This window comes from Lepidothrix coronata, unplaced genomic scaffold (genome assembly GCF_001604755.1).
Source record: "Lepidothrix coronata isolate B3197 unplaced genomic scaffold, Lepidothrix_coronata-1.0 Scaffold55, whole genome shotgun sequence".
In the NCBI taxonomy this organism is placed as follows: domain Eukaryota; kingdom Metazoa; phylum Chordata; class Aves; order Passeriformes; family Pipridae; genus Lepidothrix; species Lepidothrix coronata.
The window spans coordinates 4,933,513-4,942,799 of NW_016690235.1; the positions used below are offsets into that span (position 1 = coordinate 4,933,513).

The window sequence follows — 9,287 nt, forward strand, 5'->3', positions numbered from 1 at the left end:
TGAGGTTTTTTTAATCCTCAAGGATGACCACAATATACTCAAGGACATCCTTTGATATTTTGCCTCAGTTCAGTGAATGAACCCATAAAGCAGATATGTGTGCTGCAGCAGAAAGTTAAGGATTCTTACCACTCATCCAAGTTAACATTCATCATGACTGTTGGGAAAGAAGCATGGGACATAGGGACCAAGACAAACTTTTCAGGTGGACTTTAGCTAGCAGTTTCTTTGGTTTAACTCCTTGAAACTTTCATTCCTAATATTACCAGGTTTTTGCTTCTAATACCATGACAGAATCACAGGCTGGAAGGGGCCTCAGAGGCCCCGTGGTAGAAACTTCCTGTCGAAGCAGGGTCTGCCTCCAAGTCAGGCTGTTTCTCAGGGTCTTGTTCATGTGAATTCTGAAAATCTCCAAAGATGGAGGTCCTACAACAGGCAAGCAAATCATCCTGCTAAGCCTCTGTCTGGCTAATAACTGTGACCACAGTCAGGCAACACACAAACCACAAAGGCAGGTACTGGTCCTACACAGTGCTCTGCCTCCATGAGGATGAGTCATGTACCCCTCCCTCTCCAGATCTCCAGACAACACGGCAGGTGAAGTTCTTTTCCACTTACAGACAATGTCCAAAGTGGCTCAGAGGACTCCTGCCTTCAAACTGTCATCCCTACAGCGACCGTAAAACAAAATTCAGGAGAGAAAGCGAGTTATTGCTTTAGGGAACAAGAATATCACCTTGGGGCCCTAAAGGCAAAGCTCAGCAGAACATGCTGAGAGCATGGAGAGAGAATTGCATGGTCTTCACTATGAAGAGACAGGATGCTCTAGGGGTGACAAGCTGGGGAAAGAAATTTCTGCAGGATGCCAGGTAGCTGCTGTTGTTTTGGTGCCTGCTAATGGCAAACTGAGAGATGTAACCTACATCCAGAGAACACTGCTGTCTGCACTGAGTGACACTGGCCATTCAATGAAGAGTTGGACTCAATGATCTTTGTGGGTCCCCTCCAACTCAGAATATTCTGTGATTCAGTGATTTAGAAGATCACACTGTTCAGGTTTCTACCGATGCCTTATCCTGGGAAGCTCTTCCCATGATTCTTCCTCTTTGCTGCTAAAAACACAACTGCCTTATTATTTTGCCAAGTAATAACTTCTGCTTCCAGCTACCGGCTCTTGTTCTGATTTGTCAGCCAGACTGAAGAATCTATTATCTATAAAGACAAAAGAGAGTTCTGATCTTTTCAACTCCATGGGAACCAAGAGAGTTCACCAAAATACAACCTGGGCACTAAGAAAGACAAAAGTGTGAACCTTCCACATGAGCTTTTACCTATAAAAATCTCAGTGAGGGTTGGGCCTTTCTGCTCTAAGACTTGGTTTGCCTGGCAAACCTCGTGCATCACACCCATAGCTGGGTTTATCACACCCAATGCCTGGTGCATCACACCTGTAACTACTGCACAGGGGAGTAATGTATGGCAGGGGCATGAGCCTCAAACAGATGCAAGGGGCTGTAAAGTCAAGCCCTTCAATCCCTATTAAGCCCTTAAATGCGTGCCATGATTTTTAAATCTGTGAGACACCGAACTATTGATTTCTGCAGAAGCTGTTGGATGCCAGGCTATCATTAGCAAAATCAATCTTTTCAGTTAAGACTCAGGCATCACCTACTGACATCAAGATCTTTTCAAATTCAAAGAGAAACATGAACCAGAGCCATGATCACAGGCAGGAGGGGTCAGAAGAGAGACTCTGATCCTCCCTGACTGTAAGGAAAAGAGTCTCTGTACATAGAAAGAGCTGAATATTACTCGAGCAGGAACTTGGAGCAATGCTATTCTGATTTTGTTTTTGTTCCTCTATGTGTGCGTTTTGGTATTCAAATTAAATTAGAGAAAATGGCAGGGAAAAATAATGTGAACTAATTACATTTAAGTAGATGTTAGCAAGACAACCTTTGACTTCTATTTGTCTGTTACAATTAAAGAGCTGCCTGGGTTCTCTGTGCCTATTACCCTGCAATTCTGTTGCCAGCACAGGCTCCTTTTAGAGGGCAAATAGAATGGAAGAAACCAGAGGATGATGAAGATTGGTCCCTCCTGCCATCATTCACGTTACAGGCAGTATTCCTAACATCAATGTGAGCTTTCTTAGAAAGGAACACTTTAACTGTGCCAGCAATTCAGGCAAAATAGTAGCTACACTTTTCTAAGGCAATATATGTTTTATATTTTTCAAGATTTATGTAATATTGCTCAGAGAAAACACTGTGAAACACTGCTTTAAATAACTGGTTTTAAATAACCTCACCTATAACCACGTGGAAGGTGGCTGAGTTGAACAGCACTGGCAGAGCCAGACTTAGTGCAGCCCAGAAAGCAAAACTCCACAGATACCCGATGGGAGAAGAGCTATGGTGCTACAGGATCCAGCACAGATCAGTAGTGTGACAATGACTTGGTGGCATTCAGGGGCAGCATCACTTCAAGGGTCCTTCTGGCAGATTGGTAAATTCCTGTGTGCAAACACTCCCTGGCTAAACAAGACCCAAGTGAGGACAGGCAGTATCAGGGGAGATCCACTGCTCCCAGTCCTGCACTTGAACGTGCTCCCTTTCACTTGCTGTGTCAGTCCATATCCCAGCCCCAAGAGAAAGCTATGTCTGAGAAAACTGCACTTGTCCACCAAGCACTACCCATGCACCCTGCCATTGATTCTCAGAAAGCCTGGGGTGGGATCCAGAGCTTTCCAACTCTCCCAAGGAGTATTTCAGCCCTCCGCACAGGCACTCTGCAAGGCAAGTTTAAATCACACTATCTGTAGAGCAAGGACTGATTGATTTCTGCTCTTGGGAGTAAGCCCAGTACCTGCCTTGGCTCCTCCTTGCACCTTTTTTCTGACTGTCCCTGCTCTACTCTATGTACAGGCTGGACCCAAGAGGCTCATATTTCCTTTACTAGTGCAACCCTGACATGGGCAGCCTTGCCCAAGTCACCTTTTCCTGGGAGGAGCTCTCCCCCAGCGTTGCCTCCCAACCTGTTTAAGCACAGCTCCAAGAACTGCAGGAGGAAGAACAAGATGGAGTTTGGCCTCTCCTGCCTTCCTGCAACCTATCTAATCAGCTTCCATGGACTTTGTTTTAATCTCAGTGATAAAAATGCCACAATTGCTGGGAGTTTCTGCTGCTTTGTCTTCCTTATTATTTTCCTAGGTGACTTTGTCCCACAGAGGGAGAGAAGTAGAGCAGAGTCATCTGTTGCAGAAGACCTCCTCTCTGCAGATAAGAATCCATGTTTCCTGGCACAGAGCAAAAGAGCACAGTGATTCACCAGACTGGAAAGAAACTCCTGCACAAACCAGAGCTGTGAAGGATGCTTGGAAGAAAGGGGAAGAGAAAGGCCAAACTTTGGGCACTGCTCAGGAAAATTTGAAGCGGTGTGAAACAGAGCAGAGTCAACAGTCAACACGGGAAGAGAGAACGGGGCTTGGAGCTGCATACTATCACTGGTCCTACCATTGGCAGTGGCATGTCTCCAAGCTTTAGAAAGGGCTTTGCTTGGCTGAGGGTCAGAAAGTCCTCTTTCTGAATTTTAAACTTCTCTGGAAATAGTAAGCATCAGCATTACCCTAATAGAGCCCCGTAGGGTGTATTTTCAACATGGGGAATTGCTGGCAAGCCTGTAATACCGCAGAGGGGAAATCCCTGGAAATACTAGGCCAGTCTGGTTTCTACTTACAGGCCAGTATAACCCTGCGAGTGTCAAATCCTCTCAGCCCATATACAGCCTCCTGGATGATCTAAAGGTCTTTCCTGTTTCTCCTGCGGAGAGGCAGAAGGCGCGTCAGCGTAACTGGTATGTGCTGCAGGCAGTTTGCCTCAGTCAGCTCTCTGCAGCCAGAGCAGCTTAACGTGCACTTACAGGAAGCCAGATAATGACTACATATAAACAACTCACTGCATTATCACTTTGGTGTCTTCTTGCCACAGGAGCAAGAGACCAGACTGTCTGTGTTCCTGTTGTGCATCAAGAGGTGGGCAGAGCCAGCTGTTTCAAAGGACAGCTGCTGTCCAGCCTCACCAGGAATGGATCCACAGGTCCCATTGGCTCTGAGCAGGAGGTTTAGTTGCAAGGTCCTCAGCAGCCACCCAACCAGACATCAGCCCACTGGCCAACTGTAACACTGACCACCATTTTATTCCCAAAAAAGACAGCTGGTGTTTATAACAGGCAGAAGGGAATACCCAGATAAGGTGGTGGGGTTTGTGGGGTTTTCTTACTGAAGAAAACACTTTTGAGCAAACTTTCTCAGAGAAGATTTATTTATGAGAGTGAAGGACAGGGTCTGGCCCTTAAGGATCTGCTGAGTTCTCTTGGACCAACCAAGAGTGGATGGTGGGGAAATCATTTGGGATATTCTCCCTCCACCCTGTTTCTTCACAGAAAGCCTCCGTCGTACCCTGTGACAACTCACACCCCAACAGTTTCCCCATCAAAATCCCTGCCATGGAAATCTGGACCCAAACAGAGTGGGATGAAGACTTCATGCTATGCACCCACTGTGGGCCAAGGAATACAAAAATATCAGAGGAAGCAAACTGATCACAACTTATGAGGAGCTACAAGGTCATGCATAAAATCTACCTTTGCTTGCCCCCAAGGCAGAGTCTCCCACTCCAAAGCATCACCTTTGCTTCTGGGATTTGCCAAAGCCTTCAGTTCTCTCCCCCAAGTCTCTGTAACACTGAAGCACCTGCAGTTCACAGCACAGAGACCTGCTCTGTACTGAACTATTCATCCCCAAAACACAGCCCACACAGCATTCAAGCATCTGGCAGTCCAGACAGCCCATAGGCAAGGGAGAACTGCCCTTGCAGAGGCACCACAAACCTGCTCCAGAGACAGCAGCCTGCCCAGTGCCAACCAAACTAGAAAGAGACTCACAGAAACCTGCCATAGAGTCAGGCAATGGGCAATCCATTCATTATCCAGCTGCTAACAAATGTAGCAAACACAGAAACATTAAAAATATTATTTATTACTAACATTTGCAGAGCAAGAAAACTGCTCAGAGGGGACGAACCAACATATTCAAGAGGCAGAAATTACCCAGGCAGAAAAAGAGAATAAGAAAAAGAGAATAAGATACCATGACCTGCTATCAGGAAATCCACCTGCTGCACCAGATCAGCCAGCAACCAGCTGGATCAATGGAATGAACAATGCTGCTGGCCAGGCAGGTGCAGCTGCCACACAGAGGGTAGCGCTCTCCCTCACCCCCTGGTCTTGCAAAACAGGCACACTCATGCAGAGCTATTTTGCCTCAGAGGAAGAGAGGTCAGGAGGAGCTTAGGGCAGAGCTGGGGTGCAGGTAGCAAAATTCACAGAATCACAGAATATTCTGAGTTGGTAGGGACCCACAAGGATCATTGAGTCCAACTCTTAAGTGAATGGCTCGTTGTCCGAACATCACCAGTGCCTGGGTCTCATGTTTCCCAGGTCTATGGCAGCTCTACAGAGATAAGTGGCTTTGATATGTTGCCACAGACTAATAGATCGAATGAATTTGAAGTACTTCTTATCTAAGCTATAATAATAGCTGTCATAATGTTAATTCAAACAACATCAGCACAGATGAAAACACCTCCTTTTTCCCTTGCCGTTAAGAAGCAACCAGCTCTTCCCTATCCTGCCTCCCAAAGCTCTAGAGTTTCCTGAAATGCTCACAACCAAAACATGAACTCCCTCAGTGCCTCCATCAGTCACTCCCTATCTCTGATGAAACCAGGAGAGATCAGAGCTCTCCAAAGAGGGCACAGCCAGTGGGAGAACAAAGAGAACAGCAGGGCTACACAGGCTGCTCCTTTGTTAACCCACTGGGGAGCCTGCATTGAGAAGCTTAAAAGGCAACCAGCAGCCAACCTTCTCCCAAATGTTCTCTGAATCCTCTGCAGAAATCACTTCTCTTGAGCACCCAAGGGGCCAAAAGAGGCTAAGCCTGTCCAGGCAAATTCTCTTTACAGGACTGCAGCAAACACTGTCTTCTTAGAAGGTGTAAGTGAACGGGTCTGGGGCAAGGTGGGGTGGGAATCAGGAACAGACAGGACTCTCCAGATCGAGACAAGGAGGGCACCACTCCCTGCAGAGTGAACAATGATGTTCATCAAGACACACTACACATAGCTGACCTCCCCAGGCCATCAGTGACTTGTCTGCAAAGTGCTGTCGTTGTTACCCATCCCTTTGCAACAGCCTGCCTTAGCCCCTGATAGAGCTGCAGCATGGAAGCAATCCTCCAAAGCTGTGTCGCCTGAAAGTAAGACCCCTTCAAGGGCTTGCCCTGAAGGAGGAACTGGCACCAGGAGATCCTGATGCCAGAGAATCGTTATGTGGCTGTCATCACGCTCTGTGCAAGATGTGACCTGCCCTGACAACAGGCACTCAAATTCCCCATGACTCCAGCACAAAAGGGCCAAATTCAACTCCTCACACACAGCCGTAGATAAGGCTTCTCTCTGCACAATAAGCAAAGTTATACAGGTGCCAAGCCGTGCCACCCGTGGCCCCGGCTGGCAGGAGGAGGCGCAGCCTTCCCGGGCAGGCAGCGGAGCGCCCCGGCTCGGCACGGAGCGCTGTTGCTCCGCGCACCGGCGGCCCCTCGGAGCGGGGCGGGCCGGCCGCAGACCCTCGGGCCGGCTGCCGGTCCGCCGCGCTCCGCGCAGAAAATCCCACCGGCAGCTCCCTGCAGGAACAGCCCGAGGGCAGGGCGAGAATCCTGCCCGCCGAGGGCGCGGGCAGCACTGGCTGCCTCGACTGCGGCCAGCGGGAACGCCCCGCTCCCAATCCCGCTCCCGCTCTCTCTCCCGCCGCACACACCGGGGGATGCCCGAGGCCCGTGGCACCGGGTGGCCGCCGCATCCTCCGCCCGTGGGTGCCCCCGCGGCTGCGGGCGGCGGCCCCAGCTCCGCACAAAGCAGGGTGGGGCCGGCGGGGGCTGCGGCACCCCCGGCGCACAGCGGGCAGGGCAGGCGCCCCCGGCTCCCGGCACTGCCGGGATCGGCAGGCCGCGGCAGGTGCCCGCTGCCCGGCCCCACGCCCCCCACAGTCCCCGATCTCGTACCTTGCCGCTGCCGGCGGGGGTCTGCCCTGCGCTCAGAGCCGCGCCGCGGCAGCCCAGCCCGGCCCGGCTCGGCCCGCCCGCGGTCCCCGCCCCGGCCCGCCCCCCGCGCCGCGCCCCGCGGCCGGGAGGTGCCGGAGGGACCGGGGGCTGCCCGCCGCCCCTGGCTCCGCAGGGCTCCGGAGAGCCTTCCCGGGCAGGGCCGGTCCGCGGATGGGCCCGGCCCCCGGGGAGCAGCCTGCCGTGGGCGGCGTGGGGTTTGCGCTGGTGATGCCGCGGGGAAAGCCCCTCCGCAAACACTGCAAGGTGCGCGGGCGGTTCTCCCTACCCCGGCCTTGGGAGCCGGCTCGCCCAGGCCGACGGGCGCCATTCACCGTCACCATCCCATTGCAGGGAGGGCCCCCGAGTCTCTGGCTGGAGGCACACGGTGAGGGCTGGGTGCGTGTTCCTCCTACAAGATCGTCCTGACAGCATCATGACTTTGCCATCACCTGCAGAGAGGCCTTGCATTGGCTCCGAGAGCTTCTGAGGAGATGGGCACGCTGTGCCGTGTCCTCAGTGCAACCACCAGGTCCTGAACATCCTGAACACTGCACACACCCCTGCAACACATATTAGTGTGCCAGCCTTAGATGGCAGCCTCTGGTGGACTTTGGCAGATGGAAAGACACTGGCCCAAAGCTGCAGGGCCTTCGCTGGTGGCAAGGGTCCTTAGAAAGCTTCTCATGTCTTCAGAGCTCACACTCAGACTTTGGGGTTAGCTGGTATCTCGGCAGCACTAAAAACCTCCCTGGTACCCTGGGTGAGGAACTTGGCAAGTAGACAGCAATGCCCAAGATCAAAGGGCAGAGGAGATTTCCTTAGCCAGGTCACCCTCTCAGCTAACACCACTCTGGTCCTGTCCGATCATTGAAGCCTGAGACAGCTAGCTCATTTCCATGCTTTAGTCCCACCAGTCATGGGTAGCAGAGGCAGCTCTGGGCTGAGCCAGCAGCTGTGACAAGATTGTGACACTCAGTGTCCTCCACAAGTGAAATGCTGCAAATCAGTGTAAGGGACCAAGCAGAAAATCAAGCATGCCCAAACGATAGCTCAGATGCTGTTACCAGTTTGTAACTCCTCAAGACAGAGGACTTTTTACCAAGGAGCTGGGTATCAACCTGAGACAGACTCTGGCAAAGACAGTGGGGGTGTCTCAAATGCTCTGAACCAAAGCAACTGAGGAAACAACAGGCAAGATAACGGGGATTGAAATCAGTAAAGCAGTAAGACCTGCTGACAGTGCCAAAAGAATGAGGCAAGAACTGTGTCCTTATCCAAAAGGTAATCCCAGCAAGGGGAGATCATGACCATTGACCCAGTGACTACCTTCTCACTAGAGACCCCAACTCTAGTAAAAGAGTAGACTGCACATGTGAAGTCATGCCCCTCAGGACACCTGAAGTCCTTTTGGAGAAGGAAAATCATGCCCAAGACTACATCCACCAAATTCTTCAAAGGTGTTGAGCAGAATTTCAGAATCCATCAGCCTGCCTCAAAAGTACTCTTCATGCCTTGCTGCCAGGTTCCAGGCTGGGACATCCCAGGAGACTGAGGCACTTGCACAGATACACCACCAGACAGCTGCTGAAAAGCAAAGTCCATGGATGGAGCACAGGAAATAATCCAGCTATGAGTATGAATCATGGCTGCTTGTGCAGCAGCTGCCCTTGGCCTGCCCTGCCTTCAGGTACTGAGGTGACTTTTGGAACCCCTCAGGACACTTGTCTGAGCAGCATGTGCTCACATGGAGAAGTACAAGACAGGTCAGGTACTGATGCACTGATGATGTCCAGTGCTTCCTTTCACATGCGTTGTGCTCCAGGCCTGTTTAAGCTGTAGAAGATTGCATGCAGGACTGACAGGGGACAAAGATGTCTTTGTTTGAGGTTACTGAGGGGAAAGATTCCTGCTGCTTGCAGCCCTGTCCACTGTAGGCACCTGGCTGTGCTAGTCATGAGCAAGTCGTGAGCAAGTGCCATTCATGTGAGCACTAGTGCTTTTATATGCAAGGGCTGAGCTGCAGCATACAGAGGCATAGATCCTGCCAGCCCAACATCACCCAGGGCCAAAAAGGGGGGAAGAAGGGAAGCCTCATGACCTCTACCTGTTTGCAGCTCAGGGACTTACT

The 9,287-nt window shown here is 51.2% G+C and overlaps 1 protein-coding gene across 1 annotated transcript in view; it reads right to left on the minus strand.

The window, feature by feature from the left end:
• Window positions 1-7,188, minus strand: part of CORO2A (coronin 2A) — a 58,090-nt gene extending 50,902 nt beyond the window's left edge. Inside the window, exon 1 of the mRNA XM_017816488.1 lies at window positions 7,121-7,188. The gene's annotated coding sequence lies outside the window, so the exon portion shown is untranslated. The remainder of the gene's footprint in view (window positions 1-7,120) is intronic.
• Between the last annotated feature and the right edge of the window lie 2,099 nt (window positions 7,189-9,287).